We start from the raw sequence: 17,489 nt of genomic DNA, 5'->3' as shown, positions 1-17,489 counted from the left end.
AAGCTTTGAGTAGAGAATGGGTTTTTCTTCCTACAGCCAGGCTGGGAATTCAGCAAGGGTAGGCCAGAACCTGTATTTCCTGCATCTCAGACTGTAGCTTTGTTAAACACCTTTGGGTCTCTAACATCCCATTCACTGCTCCAACAGAGGCCTATCCAAGCCATCACCAAGAAGGAATCTACAGAGCCTGGGAGTCCTGGGTTTGAATCCTTTCATTTCTGCAAGTGAGGTGACCTTGGACTACTGACCTTGGACCTTGGACTAGTTACTAGTAACTAGTTACTGGCGACTAGCTACCAATAACTAGTAACTAGTAACTCCTGGGGTCTTCAATTTCTTCATCTGTAACTTCCCTTCATTCAAGAAATATCTGCTGAGCATCTACTCTGTGCCATGCACTATTCTAGGGACTAGGTATAGACACAGCATCTGCTCTCTCCTAGCTCATTCTAGTGAGATCAGGGCCAAGTATTGAATGCAACGCAGTGAGGACTGATACAATGTCACACTCCATAAATAACTGTGATTTCTGACATTTTGGAAGAAGTCAGAGAAAAAAAATCACCAAGGCCTTCTTTCCACGAGAATGGTCATTGTTTCTATCCTTTTGACTATTTACATGGTCACCTCATCTTCTGGTTTAAAATCAAATGTTCTTTCAGTTCTGCCTGTCTATGCTGTGAGAGGCAAGTGCCAGTTGATATCCTCGCCGGTGTGCTTGTGATAAGGAAGTGCTGGGGGTTCCTTAGGTGGAGGCTGAGGGAGGGGTCGGGGAAGTGGGGAGATAAGTTTATCCCATCATGCATGGAAGCGGTCCCCAGGACAAAGCAGCCAGCACGGCTCCTTGCCCACACTCCCCCACCTGAGGAACCCACTCTGATGAGCTCTGCCCTTCCAGCGGGAGTTCCTGAAGCTTCAAATGAATTTCTTTGTTAGATGTGGGGAAGTTAAATTATTCTTTTGTTATATGTAATTGTATTAATAATGCCCTATAACTTCTTTCAGAATGCTTCTCTTCGGTTCAGAGAAGACGTTTCATGGTGAAAATCATGGGACCTGGTCTGACTTGGCACTAACTGAAACAGAATAGGAACAAATGAGTCCCACTCCACTTTAGGTGTCCATCATGCAGAGCTCAGAGCAGGCGGGGAAGTGGATGGTCCCCCTAGACCTCAATTTCCTTCAAGGAAGAGATGAGCAAATACAACATTTTGGGGCCACCAATGGCGAGGAGGCACCCTACTCTGGTGTGGCCATGGAGAAGTCATTTCGACTTTCCATGCCCCTGTCCCAGTTTCTTCACCTGAAGATGGGCCTGCTACTCTCTGGCAGCCTTATGATCATATGAGAATCTCGAGAAGCAATTCACAAGTGATGAACAGCGAAGCAGCAAAGAGGAAAGGTGGCCCAGGACTACCAACTTCATGAGAGTTAACAACAGAACACAGGGTCTGGAAAGGATGGCCTGGGGACGGATGGACCCTGGCTCTGACATTTACTAACTGGATGATTTGGGGCCAGAGGTTTTCATCTGTAACAGGAGGGACAAGAACAGTGTCTTCCTTTGCAGGGCTGTTTAGAGAATCAAATGACCCTCAGAACGAAGCACTGAGCACTGAGCACTGAGTACTGAGCACTGAGTACTGAGCATTGAGCACTGAGTACTGAGCACTGAGCATTGAGCACTGAGCACTGAGTACTGAGCATTGGGCACTGAGCACTGAGTACTGAGCACTGAGCATTGAGCACTGAGCACCGAGCACTGAGCACACATCAAACGTTAAGTTAACATGAGCTCTTGGTACCTGGATGTAATGATGCCTTCACTGGTAACTTTGGCACTGATGAGTTAATGGACTAGACAAAGTAAAAAAACAGGAGGAAGTAGGTCCATGGAGACAGCAAAATCATCCCCACTTCCGGGGTATAACTCAAAGTTCCACCTAACGCGGGCGCGCTACTGATGTGCCCTTCACATCGAACAAAAGACATTTGCAAGGGGCATGAAATGAGGGAAATAAGCAGTCAAAATGACCAACAGGCACTAGAGACCTCCCCCGCTGAAGCTGCACAAGAGGGCAAGACAACTAGGCTCCTGGGAAGCGCGGACACTTCATTCATTCCTGTAACCCTGAACTCATTAAATGAGCTCCTACTATTTGTCAGTCACTGGGTTAGGCCTCAGGGACATCCTGGTGACCAAGATGGACATGAGTCCTGCCTTTAAAAAGCTCAGAAGTGAGAGGGGAAGACAATTAAGCAAGCAATTAGAGCAAGTGTGATGCACGTCAGGATAGAACAAGTGCGGGGTTCTCAAAGGTCTAACCACAGTTAGGAGGGGGATGGTGCAAAAGCACGTTGCTGAGGTCCTTGTGACAGCGTGTGCTCCATGAGCACAGCTTAGTGATGGGGAACCTGGAGATCCATGCATTATCCTTGTACAGATTAATACAGTAATAAAGCCCACAGATCAGTAATACCTCATGACAAGCATTTTCATCCCGGACACCACCCTACTCAGGATTTTTCCAAAATACACTGCAAGGTGTCAGACAAGATGAGACCCCAGCTGCTTGGAAATTTCAGAGACCTGGTAAATGGGGACAAACCTCACACTGTTCTTTTACAAAAACAGAGTGAAATTCCACAGTTATGACAGCAAACTTCTTGGCAGGGGGTGGCAGGGAAAACAAGGAATACCTATGAGACAATCAAGTATTTATTGGGGAATCTGTGAAATTCAGGACACTTGTTGAGACAAGGACACAAGTGCTGACCTTCAGAACTTTCTATTTAGACAGAAAGTAAGATATTCATATAAGTGGCTGAAGTGCATACCGTGTATAGGTAGAGACACGCAGGTGACTAGATTCACGGTGGCAGAGGTGATCAGAAATCAGGAAAAGTATGATCTGAGTTCTGTTGAAGGTCAAAAAAAAAAAAAAATCTTTCTTTTATCCTGGAATGAGAAAACAATTTTATGGGGGTGGCAGGGGGAAGCTTTACCCAGCATGACCCAACATCCACAAGCCTTAAAGGTAAAGTCGGCTGTAATTGCCAAGGTCAAATGTGAGCTGCCAGAGAAGGTGTTGCAGGCAGGACTAAGAGCACAGATATGAGGGGAAAGTGTTAGCACCCACGCAGAATTAAGGATGCATCTGTAAGGGCACAGGACAGCGGAACGACACCGACGGGACTCTGGTGGGGGCTGACGAGAGGAGCTCCTGACATTGAGGAAAATCAAATCGGCTTTACATTCTAGCCAGCATCCGTCAAAATCTTGTTAGAGGAGTAGAGGGGAGGGTCAGCGAATCACTGCTGGTGGCTCGCTGAAACGGCAGGGGGACTGCGGCCCCCAAGATGAAGGGCTCTGTGGAGGGCACTCCTAAGGAACAGTCTCTTACCTCCATTTCTGGAGGTATAAAATAAGACGAAATGGATTTGAAATGAACTAAAGAGGGACCTCGCTCGGACTCAAGGAAGACTTTTGAATACTGCGATGGTAGGAACTGGCATTGGTCACGCAGAGCAACGGCAGGGACTTGGTCTCAGGGACACTTGAAAAGGAGAAAGTAGGGGCACCTGTGGTGCAGGAGGTTATGCGTCTGACTCTTGATTTTGGCTCAGGTCATGGTCTCAGGGTTATGAGATCGTGCCCCATATCGGGCTCTGTGCTGAGCACAGGCTCCAAGCCTGCTTGGGATTCTCTCTCTCCCTCTGCCCCTCTCCCACTCTCTCTCTTAAAAAAAAAAAAAAAGAAGAAGAAGAAGAAAAGAAAGAGAAAGAGAGAGAGAGAAGGATAGCACCAGTCCTAGCTAGTTTAGATTAATACCTCCTGGCCCTGTTACTGTGAAATCCTAATTGCCATAAGGGATATTACCAAAGTTTCAAAGCATGTACCTAACAAAGATCAAAAGTTCATTTAAGTTTATCTTATTAAGAAAGAAGTATGTATGAGCAGAATATACATATTTTATGTGTGCTTATAGTTTATAATTTTATTATAATTTATAATTACATATATAGTATGTATAATACATATTCTATACACACTATATATAATTTTAAAGAATATTCTTCAAAAACTTTATGCATACATATATATGTGTGCGTCCATGTGTGTGTGTGTACATATATATACGTGTACACACACACAAACGCACAGTTTTATATAGTTTTAAATGATCCTTAAATTTCAAAATCTAGTACATTTAAAAAAATGGGGCTGAGGTGGCTGGCAATTGTTGCATTAGCTGGGACAGGCTGGACTCTGGTGCAGTAACAGACAATTGTAGTCTCAGCAGTTTAACCACAAGAACTGATTTCACACTCATGCCAAGCTGGCTGGAGGGGCAGGGGTTCTGCAGGGACTCCGGGATCCAGTCAGCTTCCCTCTGGTGTTTCTGTGGTCTTGACACCTAACCTCTGGAGATGCAGTTAGGTGATTTAGCCTGGAGGCAAATGAGATCACTTCTAGCGAAGACCTTGTCCCATGACCTCATCCAGCTGCAAGGTGGCTGGGGAGTACATGCCCGGGAGGCAGGGAAAATAAGAGATCCTGGGGAACCCTGATAACACTTAACCACAGCTGTCCATTTTAATTTTGGCCATGTAAATGCATTAACACAGTATACTAAAGCCATCATGTCTTAAAACAATGGGATGTCGAACATCAAAAGATGATGATAGTTCTAAATGAATGCTAGACATCAAGGATGCATCTGCTTCGCTCATTTGCTCTAAAAAGAAAAATGACAAGAAAAAATCCACATTCTTGATTTGTAATAACTCTCAAGCAACAACCTTGAACCCATACAACCATGAGGAAAATAAACCGGTGAGGTTTCTGGAAGGCAGGTAAGACACATAAGGGCTCACAGGGTGCAGGTAAAGATAAATAAGGCACCTTCACAAAAAAGAAATACTCCAGGGAGATTCCCCTCAACATTTTCTATCCACTTTTCCAATTAGGACTTACAATAAAACATCTGCCTCCTGCAACAGAAAGACCTGAATTTCACGTCGGCCTTATGATCTCCTATGCGACTTGGCAAAAACAGCCACTCATCTTCTCTAAGCCTCAGTCTTCCCATCTATAAAATGGAGAGAAACATCTATCTACCAGGAGTGCCAAGAAGATGAGCTGAGTTAACGGGTGATACAAAGTACTTCGAAGAGTGCCCAGCACAGAGTTAGTGTAATGTTACTCCCCACTTGGTTTACAGACAAGGGAGCAAGAATGAGAGGTGCGAACATAAATTATAAAATTCTTGACAGACATAGGGAGTGACCCACCCCAAGCACCCCTTCTTTCTTGCCTATTTGTTTTAGACTCCATGTCACAGGGCGCCTGGGTGGCTTAGTTGGTTGAGCGACTGTCTTCAGCTGAGGTCATGATCCTGGAGTCCCGGGATCGAGTCCTGATTTGGGCTTCCTGCTCAGCAGGGGTAGGGGTGGGGGTCAGTTTCTCCCTCCGACCCTCCCCTTCATGCTCGCTCTCTGATTCTCTCTCAAATGAATAAACAAAATCTTAAAAAAAAAAAAAAAAAGACTTCACATCATGAATGTTTCTCACACTACGGACACATTTCTAAATCTTGTGAAATATAATCTGCCACACTTTAAATCTCCCCCCCACCCAAAAGGCCTTCCTTTCTCTTTTCCGCCATTTTAGGAATGTGCCTCATCTCAGACATTTTAATTATTCTTGATCCTGATAATCTAATGCGCAAAATTCTACCACAGCCTCTTATCCTTTTTTAATTATATTAATTAAAAGGAGAAATGTGGACAGGCTAGCATGGGCAAATCCAAATGAAAGACTGTTACAGATTTTGCTCCCTCCCCCCAAAAAGATTAGAAACTGCATCAATGATTTAAACATGCTTACCACCGCACATTTCCATGAAAATACTGTTAAACTGACACGATGTGCTAGAAAATACCGCTTTTGTTTTAGAGAGAGAAATCTGTACTTTTATTACAGCAGCTTTTTGGAGGTACTCATTTTCATTAAACAGCTGAGGGAAACCTGAATTTTCTCGGTATAAAGGACGAGAACAACGACCAAGAGTTGCACAGGGATGCTTCGGTTTTCCAGCACTTCCTAAATGTGGGCACTAGAGCTCCCCATGCTTCTCCGGGGAGGGAATGTTGGCAAGATGGAAGATACCCTGGAAAAAAAAGCTGAAAAACTCGCTGCCTCAGAACACATTCAGCTTGCAGCGAAGACCTGTCTTGGGAAAATTATCTTGGAAGATAACATGTCACAGATGTACAAAATGATATACTGTTTTTCTCAAGGAATGGGAAGGACCTCCGTGCCAGGTGTTCTATACACTTTGTCTCATTTAGTCCTTACCGTCAACTCGCACTGTGGCTCTTACTATCCACTGTTGTACCCATGAGGACAATGACTTTCAAAGAGGATCAAGAATGGCACCAGGTCCCACAGCTGAGGTTTTGGTCCTGGCTTTGAGGACAGAGCCTGCATTTCTTCCTTGGGTTCAGAGGTTCTCAAACGTCCTCTCAAAAGTCAGGTGTGTCCCAGTCAGGATGTGATACGTTGGAAATCATTTATTATTAAAAACAAAGAAAAATATGGAAGGTTCCCTGGCCCTCCAAATTAGATCAATTCTTCTTTTTCTTTTCTTTTTTTTTTTTTAAGTAGGCTCCATGCCAGGATGGAGCCCAGTGTGGGGCTTGGACTCATGACCTTGAGATCAAGACTTGAGCCATAATTAGGAGTCAAGTGCTTCACTGGCTGAGCCACCCAAGTGCTCATTTGATCAAAAGATCAATTCTTTTGTAGAAAACTCACAGTACTGCTTCCTTAGATAACTCTTTTCCTTTAGAACTCTTACTGTGTTTGATGGAGCTGCACCCATCCTTGGTCAATATTAATGAAATACCTGATTAATATCTCTCTCCAAAGACACTGCATGCTCTCTGAGGGCAGGGGCTGTGCCTTTGGGGGCCTGTGTCCTGTTCCAAGCATCTAGCAGAGCGCCTGGTGGCCTGACAGCTCATGAATGTTTGTTAAATGAATAAAAAAGTCTGACAATAATTTTCTTGTCTGGAAATTAGAAGGAATTCAGGATTCTTCTGTAAGAACATTTCTCTGCTCATTTGCATACCAACATGATTTTGTGAGTGGGGAAGGAAAAGACCTATTTACTCTCTCTGAAGCATTTTCTCAGCTTCACTCCGTGATGTCACCTTCTCCTGGTTTCCCTTCTATCTCGTGGCTGCACTTTCTCGGGTCCTTTTGCTGGCTCTCCTAATCTACCCAACAGCTAAAGACTGGCATAACCCCGGGCTCCGTCGTCAGACCCCTGCTCTTCTCTATATACACACACTTCCTGGATCTGGTCTAGGGTCTCCAATTCCACCTCAGACCAGCCTTTCCTCAAACTCAAGGCTTACAAATCTGGGTGTCTGAAGACTTCTCAGATTTACCAAGAGATCAGTCCTCACAGATCTGCTCTGCTGGTAAGATTCACTCTCACAGTTAATGGTAACTCCATCCTTCCAATGGTTGAGAACAACACCTCTGAGCTACCCTTCACTCGTTTCCTCCTCTTGCCCTGATATCTAACCCAGGAACTGGCAGACCACGTCCCATTGGTCAAGTCTATTGTTTCACATTTTTGCCGATACACTGGTACTAGAACACAATGATAATTATTCCTTTATGCATGTCTACGGCCACATCCACATTTCAACAGCAAAGCTGAGTAGTTCCAACAGAGATTGTATGACCTGAAAAGCCTAATATATTTACTCTCTGACCCCTTTTACTGCACATTTTGTAATCCTTGACTTGTCTGTTGGCTTTACCTTCAAAGTTCCTGCAGAACCGAACATGTGGCCATTATCCCCACCCTTCTCCCCCTGCTCCAAGCCATGTCATCTCCCTTCTGGTTGGAGATGCAAGCCACCATCCACCCTTGCCTCTCTCTGCCTCCCCCCTTCAGTCTATTCACAAAATTGCAACCATAGTGATTCTCTGAAAATAAATAGTGTGTCAAAATGCACCAACACTGCTCATCTCAGAGTGAGGCCCCTGAATATGAGGCCCCATTACTTCTGTGGGACCATCTCCAGCTCCTCTCTTCCTTGATGTCACACAGACACTAGTCCTCACACACACCAGACCCATCTTCCAGGTCTTTGCACTGGCTCCTCTCTCTGTCTGAAAGGTTCCTTCCATGGATAGTAGCATGGCTCACTTTCTCACCTTTTCTAGTCTTAAAAATGTCATTGCAGTGAAGCCTCAGTCTCCTATCCCAGATTGTCTTCCCTCCCACCTTGCTAATACTGCCAAACCTTTACCCTACTTTCTTTTTCCTTAGCACTTGGCACTCTTTAAAACAAGTTTTATTGAAATACAATTTACATATCATACAGTCACCCACTTAAAGTGTATAATTTGATAGATTTTAGTATACTCACAGACTTACGCAACCATTATCACGATCTAATTTTAAAACACTTTCACCAACCCTTCATGCCTTAGCCAGGAATAATCACTCCCCATTTGTCCCACTATTCCAGCCCCAAGCAGACACTGATATATTCTCTCTTCTACAGATTTGCCTATTCTGAGCATTTCTTATAAATGGAATCATATAATATGTGAACTTTGGTAATTTGTTTCTTTCACTTAGTGTAATATTTTCAAGGTTCATCATCATGTTGTATGTAGCATGTACCACAGCTTCATTCCTTTTTACTGTTGAATAAAATTCCTACAGATTTACATTTTCTTCACCACTTCATCAACTGATGGATGTTTGGGTTGTTTCCACGCTTTTTACTATTAACAATAGTGCTATGGGGACCATTTGTGTAGAGTTTTTTTTGAAGGTGCATGTTCCACTTTTCTTGGGCATATATCAAAGAACAGAATTGCTGGGACAAGGGCGCCTTGGTGGCTCAGCTGGTTAAGCATCTGCCTTTGGCTCAGGTCATGATCCCAGCATCCTGGGATCGAGTCCCATATCAGGCTTCCTGCTCAGTGGAGGGCCCTTCTCCCTCTCCCTCTTCCTACCTGTGCTCTCTATCTCTCTGTCACATAAATAAATAAAAATCTAAAAAAAGAATTGCTGGGACATAGGGTAATTCTATTTAACATTTAAAGGGAGTATCAATCTCTTTGCCGAGACGTAAGAATCCGCTCTTAATCCTATGAGAGTTCCCTTATTTGCGATAAGTTGTTTTCCCCTGCTGCTTTCAAGATTTTCTCATTATCTTTTCACATTCTGACTGTGATGTGCCTCAAGGTAGTGAGTACAGATCTTCTTAAATTTACCTACTTGGGTTGCATTAGCTTCTTGGATGTGTAGACTAGTATTTTTTCATCAGATTTGGAAGTTTCCACTATTATTTCTTCAAGTATTGTTTTCCTGCTCTTTCTTCTCTCTTTAGCTAATCCCATCACACATATATTGGTGTGCGTAATACCATGCCATAGCTCTCAAACACTCATTCAGTTAAGCAAACCATCACACTGTGCACCTTAAACGTTATATAGGGATGTATGTCATTTATTTCTCAATAACACTGGAAAAAATTAAATTATCTTTAAAAAACTGTTCATTTTTCTTTTTCTTCCTATTCCTCAGACTGCATCATCTTGATTGATCTACTTTCAAGTTTTCAGTTTCTTTCTTCCTCCAGATTAAATCTGCTGTTGAGCCCCTCTAGCGAATTTTTCATTTCAATTACATTTTTCAACTCCAAAATTTCCATTTTTTCAAATAATTACTTTTTAAAAATAACTTCTCTTCATTGATATTCTCTATTGGATGATGGATCATCCTAATGGTTTCCTTTAGTTCTCTAGACATAGTTCCCTATAGTTCTTTGCACATATTCATAATTGCAGATAAATCTGTCATTTCTTTTGCTTACTTTTTCCCTGTGTAAGGGCCAGAGTTTTCTGTTGTTGTTGTTGTTGTTTCTTTTTTAATGACTCATGATATTTTGTTGAAAACAGAACATTTTAGATAACATATTGAAGCAATTCTGGATACTGACCCCCCTCCCTCCCTTTTCTGGAGCTTGATGTTATTGTTTATTTGTTTGGTGACTAGCTAGACAAGTTGAGTGAAGTCTCTTTCCTCTGCAGTGTGCAGCCTCTGCTATTGCTACTCAGAGGGCATGAGTACCTTCTCTCTGAGCACCTGGCTGATTTGTATTTATGGTATCACACCCAGCTGTTAGCCTCCACTAATTGCTAGCTGATTGTTCTACCATTTTTGACAATAGCCTGGGGCACAAATTGCTCCACGGTTTGATCTAAGGTAGGGCTTCTTTGCAGGGGCAGGGTGTTCCCAATCTCTAAAGTGCCCCTCCCAGGGTGAAATCATAGCCCTAGACTGAGAGCTAGGTGAATAAGGAACTCCATGTTCTTGGCTGCATACTCCCGAAGTGAGCATCCATCACAACGATCTGTGATCGCGATAAGGGCATTAGGAGAGGGGTGGGTCGTGATTCACATGCCACAGACTCACTCTTCTTACCAAGATTTAGTAGCTTTTCTTGAATAGATATTTCTGCATTTGCTACATGCCCTTGGGATAATTTTCAGAAACCTTAAATAGTTGTATCTTATTTTTTAAAATAATGTTCACAATCAAATGATAATTTCCCTGGTTTAAGGGTCTGCTGTGCTCCCCTCACTGTCATTCTGGAAACTGATGCACAGGACTGAATACTCTTAAATCATCGTATATTTTACTTGCTTATGTCACTCCATGTTCTGTCTCCTTACAGAGGCCTAAACAGTAAGCGCTAGGGGATGGTAGGCAAGATTTTTCATTGAGCACTCAATTAAGCATTGAGCACTTTTCATTTTCATTGAGCACTCTATCCTCGAAACCCAGAACACTGCCTTGCACACAGTAGGCCCTTTAAAAACATGGTAGAATGAAGTGCCCAGTGACCCACAGCCTATCCCATTGTCTACCATGGTCATAAACCACCACAGCCAATGAGCCATTTAGGATGGTGACAATGATCGGAGTCCTTTACATCCATGTAACATTTTTTTTTGCATTTTTTTTGCAATTCTCTCACAATCCTGGGCAGCTGTCACACCTGTGCATGTCATCAGGCAAGTGACTGATGGAGAGAAAAGAATGCAAAGAGCAGCTATGGTACACATACTTCTTAGCCCACCGTGCTGGATTCTTCCTGTTCCTTTGAATCTTAAATCTTCTTAGCATCTATAAATAGCTATGAAGAGCAGCTCATTTATCTGGGTTAAAAGAGAGTCCTGCTACAATGAAACTAGCCCTGGAATTGGAAAAGAAATCTGTATTTGATTCTGGGCTCCGGAACTCACAGTCTGTGTGACACGGGTAAGTTGCTTAACCTCTCTGTTTTTCAGAAGTCTTCTGTGAAACATGTGAGTCATGGTGATAACTATAAAACCTCTTGTTATAGGAGTTCAAATCATCTTCACAAAGCACTCTGCACAGTACAAGATGCAGCAAGGACACTCTGTCAGCATTAGACACTATTATTATTATCCGTTAAACAGTCATCACAGATCTGCCTCTGACTCTGCAGGCAGATTGTTCGTGTGGTGCACTGTGCAAAATGGCCTTTTGAGAATGGCAGAAATAAGTCTTCCTGGCTTGCCGGGTTGAGAAAAAGCCCTGTTCAAGTTTGCTTCAGTCCCACTCCATCCTTCCACTCCTCGGACGAGTCCCAACTTGTCAACTTTCTGACTCAATGAGGCTCTTCAGGAGAACCTGGGAATCCTGCCTCAAGACCCTCACGTCCCTCAGGCAGGAAGTTCCTGGGACAAGGCCCATCGTTTTCAACACTGCCTCCCAGCTACCACCTTGCTCAACAGAGAACCCAGCCAAGGCAAGGTCCGAGCTACAAAAAACCGGTAACACAACTTGAAACAGCAGAAATGGACAGTGGGAGAAGTTCAGTTACACAGAGTCATGTGCTTCCTTAGAGAGAACCTGGCAGTGTCTGCCCTAACGTGGGAGGGTCCGATGCACTGAGACAGCCAGTGTCTGGAGGAGAGAAGAAAGGCCCCTTGATGGCCAGGCATCTCTGGATAACAGGGGGTCTGTGAGGCAGGATGTATCCAAGGGCGAATCCTGACTCTGCCCCTTATTAGCTGTGGGAACTGCGACAAGTCACTTTCCTTCTCTCAGCCTCTTCTAGCAGTCTCTGCCTTGTGGACTTTCTGGATTATAGGAGATACGACAGGTAAAACTGCCAAGCACACAGCAGGTTCTTTAAGAACGTTCTTTTAATTTTTTAAAAATTTTTTTAATTTTTAATTTAATTTTTAAAATGGATTTTTAAAGTTTTAAAAATTAATTTTTAATTTAAAGCATTTAAATTAAAAAAAAAATTTTAAATATCTGAGTGTAAATATGCCCTCAGTCACACTCTGGACTGTGAGGATGACCAGAGCTGCCCCCCCCCCCGGCCGCCACCCTGGCCTGAACGGCCAGCAGCCCACAGGGCCAGTGCGCCCGGGCTGTGAGCTGCCTCCCCGCTGAGGCCCACAGAGCCCTTGACAGCCCAGAGGGTGTTCACGCTGCCTTGTTGATTCTTCCTGCTCCCCTGCTCCCCTTGACGCCGCAGCACAGCGAGGAGGAGCCCTGCTGGAGCATCCTCAGGGTCGCCGGAGGACAGGCCCGCATGGATATCGGAGCAGTCTGCCATGGTGAATTATTTAGCAACCGCTCTCCATGGCAGCAGCCCCATTCATCCGGCAGGAGCCACATTCCTCGTCCCGTAAGTGGCACACGCAGAGCCTGCTGGCAGAGCCTTTACTGCTCAACTCAGCACAGCTGGGGAGGCCGTGCAAGGAAGGGCTGCTCCGAGCCTAGCCAGCAGGAAGACATGTGCACAGAGTATTTGGCTAGCTGGGAGGAGGGGAGCAAACAGTCCTGGCCCCCAGAAACACCAGGGATGGAAGAAGCTTCAAGGCAGCTGCCCAGAAAAAATAGGAATGCTTCTTGGAGGGACCCTTTGGCAGAGCCAAATCAGAACCACCAGCTGCTACCCACAGACCTTCTAAAGGCCCAGATTCTTGGGATCTCTGAGATGATTGCTGTCAGGAAGACCTAGCCAGCCACAGGGCCATAAGCTGGAGAGAAGATTTATAAGCCAGAATTATAGGTGACATTTACAACATACCCAACTTCTAATATAATCCTCGGGACAATCATCCAGGTGATACCAATAGTGTAAGGAAACAGAGTTACAGACGAGGAAACGGATGCTCAGAGAAATCGAAATAGCTCTTAACGGCATGCATTCCTCCGAGTCCTGATTCTATATCCTTCTTCTGTTCACGGCTGTCCTTAAAAATCTTCACGCTGCTTGCTGAGTCTGGTCCTCCCTCTCCATCCCATTCCATCCTAGATTTGGGGTTGATCTTGACATAAAAGATCTTCCTCCAGGATTAAGAGATAAGTTCCCTGTGCTTGTCATGAATGCAGCGTTAGCCCGCCACAGCCCCTCTTCACGGCCACACTGACATGCGACAGACTGAGTACACCCAGCTAGAGCCACCCTGTGGGCTATGCGGGAGGTCTAGGATAGATCTGGGTAAGTGTGATGCTCTTATTTGAAGAAAGAGATGCTATTCAAACTAGGAAATGCAGCAGATCTGTAGGACTAGGCGAACTCATAGAATCCTCCTCTGGGCCTGCAGTGCCTCAGGGAGTCTATCGTACAGGTTCTACAGAATTCATCCCTCTGGGGGCACCTGGGTGGTTCAGTGGGTTAAGCCTCTGCCTTTGGTTTAGGTCATGATCTCAGGGTCCTGGGATCAAGCCCCGCATTGGGCTCTCCACACATTGAGGAGCCTGCTTTCCCCTCTCTGTCTGCCTGCCTCTCTGCCTACTTGTGATCTCTCTCTGTGTCAAATAAATAAAATCTTTAAAAAAAAAAAAAAAAAAAAAGAATTCATTCCTCTGCCTTGGCCAATTTAGTTACCCACATAATAGGCTGGGGGCTTTGAGACACGCCTGTAAAAAAACAAAAACCAAACAGAAAACCAAATGTGGCATATTTAAGCCCCAACTTCCCAAAGTGGACTCCTGGACTGACAGCACTGGCATCACCAGGGAACCTGCTAAACACGCAGGTTCTCAGGCCCTACCTGGCCCCACCGAGTCCAAGGGGGAGCCCTCCAGGGGGTCTGCATGCAGGCTGAACTGTGAGATAAGGGTGCTCTGACGAACCCCCAGCACCTGCTGTGGAAAGCCGACAAGAGGAAGAAGGGGCGAGACGGGATGCCCTCCAAGGGGTCCAGCATGGTCAGCGGGCGGTGGGATTCGACCCACTTCTGTTTTGCTGGGCCTGTATCAGAGGTAGGGAAACTGCAAAGAGCCAAACAGTATAGATGCTGGGCTCTGAAGGCGCTACATTCTCCCACCCAATGACTCAGCCCGGCTCCGGTGGCGATCGTTGGCAAACCAGCGTGAGGGGGCCTGAGTCCGGTAAACCTTTCAGCAGGTGCCGGCCCAATCTGGGCTGCAGGGTGTGGCTCGCCAGCCCAACATCCTCACAACAGCTTCTCTTCTCAAAAAAAGAAAAGAAAAAGCCTGTGAAGATCTGGCCATGCTAAGCTCAAGTTCCCAAGACCCACTGATCAGGTAGACCCGCTGGACCAGACAGCCTTCCTTAGTCTGGGGACACTCGGGTTCTCCACGGTCCCCTATCTCTTCCCTCCCAGACACCAGGGCAGAGAGTGAGTTCCCATTGCTATCCTGCTCATTGTCTCATTCACCTATTTATACCGACATAAATGTGCATTTGTCCATATATGTGTGCACATGCATATGTGTAAGTGCACGCGCGTGTGTACGTATGTATATTTTAACATTCACAGCTTTCGGTACATTTACACAATGGAGCTATCGCAATGATCTCTAACGGGCTTTAATACCACAGTAGGTGGAAGCCCGGTTTTGAATCCTTGCTCTGTCCTTGACGCTGTAACTTGAACGAGAGTCTGACCGTCTCAGAGGCACGGCTTCCTCGGGTGTCCAAATGCAGAAGCCACCGCACCCAGGGTCACTGTGAGAACAAGCAGCCGAAAGTCTGGGACAGCAGCGCATAGGACGCCCGCAGGACTGGCCCAGCAGAGCAAAGGGTTTGTTTGGTTTTGTTTTCTCCTACATCAGGTGTTTAAATGATTCCTTAAATCAAAACGGGTATTAATCCAGGGCACTGGTCCTGTCCTTATCCACCTCACACCCTGTGCCTGAGAGACCGTGGCGAGACCCCTGCCTGTGTCTTACTTTGCTCAGATCGGCTGGAGGGTTCTTCGGAAAGCTCAGGATGCCAGGTGTGACTTCTGATCATCGTCTCTTCTCCACGAGCCGCTCAAGGGGTCAGAGGTCTTAAGGGAGCCTTCTAGCCTCATCCAGTTTTCTTTCCTCTTTTCCCATTTCACATGGACCCAAATAAATAAATAATGCGTGCTTAATGATATTCATCTTTTTTTAAATAGAATGAAAAGGGCCTATTTATTGTGACTTCTTAGCCTTCTAGCTGGAATTATGCATTTTAAGTTACACGAAGCAAACACAGCATTTTGAACACTGCCTTTCTCTCTTTTTTTTTTCTTCCTTCTTCCACAAAGGAAGTTCCTCTACCAAACCACCTCCGTCTTTCTTCCAATTACACTCTTTTCCCACCCGATCTCTTCTAGAAAATGTCTCTTGAAAGCAAATACATCAATCTTTAACTCATCTGGGTGGTATGTTTCACAGAGAATCACAAAGGTTCTTTGGTTACACAGTTAATTTTCCATTTACATTACAGAGCAACAATTTACTCTACAATAAAACTAACCAACCCTGGGAGTCCACTTCAGCCAATGCCTTGGCCGGAAGCCAAGCTTCCTGGATTCTTTCATTTCTATCACCCCAACTCCCGTACTTGCCCCAGTTACCCTTCCTTCCCAGTGGCTTCTCCTGGGATGCCTTTCACCCTCCCCCTCCCCCGCGTGTCTAAGACACCGAGCACCAGTCCATGAATGGCGGTCTGTGGCTCCCGCTGGCGTGCACAGTGGAACCAAGCACGCACCTGGCCATCTGTAAGAGCGCAGGCCGACCAAGAGGTTTATAAAAGGGAAGGGAGGCAATGATGACAGAGGGGTATAAGGATACTGAGCTCTCACTTATGACCCAGTCATCCCAGGAGAGAGAATGAGGACCTCCATATGCGGGATGGGAAACGGGCGTGATGGAACGGAAGTGTGAACGTGGGTCCATCTTGTCCTAAGGTCTGTGGCTGACAAACACAGGGATCGACGGAGAAGGTCCTGCTGTGGTGCCCATGTGAGCACCACTTTAAGGACAGGGCTGCACTACTTGAGGATGGGCTCATGTTTTTTAACTTCTGGGGACAATGGTGAAGACGGTGTTTCTGTGCTGGGCCCAGACCAGGGATTCTTGACCTTGGTATTATGATCTGTGTCAATCTGTACCAGGTAATTCTTGGCTGTGGGGCTCTGTGCCACATACTGTATAGTGCTTATTAGTGTCTCTGGCTTCTATCCACCAGGGGCCAGCAGCACCCCTTTTCCTAGAAATGCCTGCAAACATGGTCAAAGGTCCCCTGGAGGACAAAAATGCTCTAGCTGGGAACCAGTAGTCTAGAAGTAGTTCCTACTTTGCCATAAGTTATTAACTGCCTCTTTGGGGACCATGTGCAGTACAGGTGAAGAGCACAGGTTTGAGTATCAAACATACCTGAGTCAGAATACTCAGGTCTCTCACTTACCAGCTCTGCGGCCTTAAATGAAATATTCAATCTCTTTGAGCTTTTCGGTTTAAAATGGGACAGAGTTTTATATTTTGAGGCTTAAAGGAGAAAATGCAGATGAAGGCTTTAGCAGAGTGCCTGACATAGTAACAATGTGATAATGGCAGCCACTGTTACTGCGATTAAGAAAAAACAGATGTTTGAAGGTGTCTAACCACCTCCCCTCATAGATAAGTACGCTGAGGCTCAGAAATAGGAGGTATTACTTCTAATTAGGACTTGTTCTACTTCCCCAAGAATACACAATTTTGGCCGCTGCTCCAAATGCCCAGGATCATTTCGGCCCCATAAAACTGTATCTTGGAGGCCCCTAGTATCTTATTTCTGTACTTCCCCTATCCTTTTGTCTCATAATTGCTAGGATTCCAATCTGTGGGGTCAAATTATGGAAAGGGACAAGTTGAGTCTCTTAGGGAAGGACCTACCATCCATTTGGCCGAGTGATGAATCCAAGACAAAAGAAAACAGGAGATAAAGAAGAACTTGCAGAAATCACAGAAGGCTCTGAGAGACCCTTCTAGCATTTTTGCAGTTACAGTATTTTGGGCCCAATAGTCTGTTGAAATCAACCCTGGGGGTGAAATACCCCACGTTGTTTGATTTTGCTCAGTGAAAATGTTTGGGCCACCACTTGGTAACCATGGCCAGAAACCCTGCGATCTCAG

General features: G+C 45.2%; 1 protein-coding gene across 2 annotated transcripts in view; it reads right to left on the bottom strand.

Annotated features, from left to right (window-relative positions):
- PRICKLE2 (prickle planar cell polarity protein 2) overlaps nt 1–17,489 on the bottom strand; it is a 322,178-nt gene that overhangs the window by 116,467 nt on the left and 188,222 nt on the right. The gene's annotated exons all lie outside the window — the stretch shown is intronic.

The sequence above is a fragment of the Neovison vison genome, chromosome 6, assembly GCF_020171115.1.
Source record: "Neovison vison isolate M4711 chromosome 6, ASM_NN_V1, whole genome shotgun sequence".
NCBI lineage: Eukaryota > Metazoa > Chordata > Mammalia > Carnivora > Mustelidae > Neogale > Neogale vison.
The sequence above is the reverse complement of the archived record's forward strand: the minus strand, read 5'-3'. Positions and strand labels throughout refer to the sequence as shown.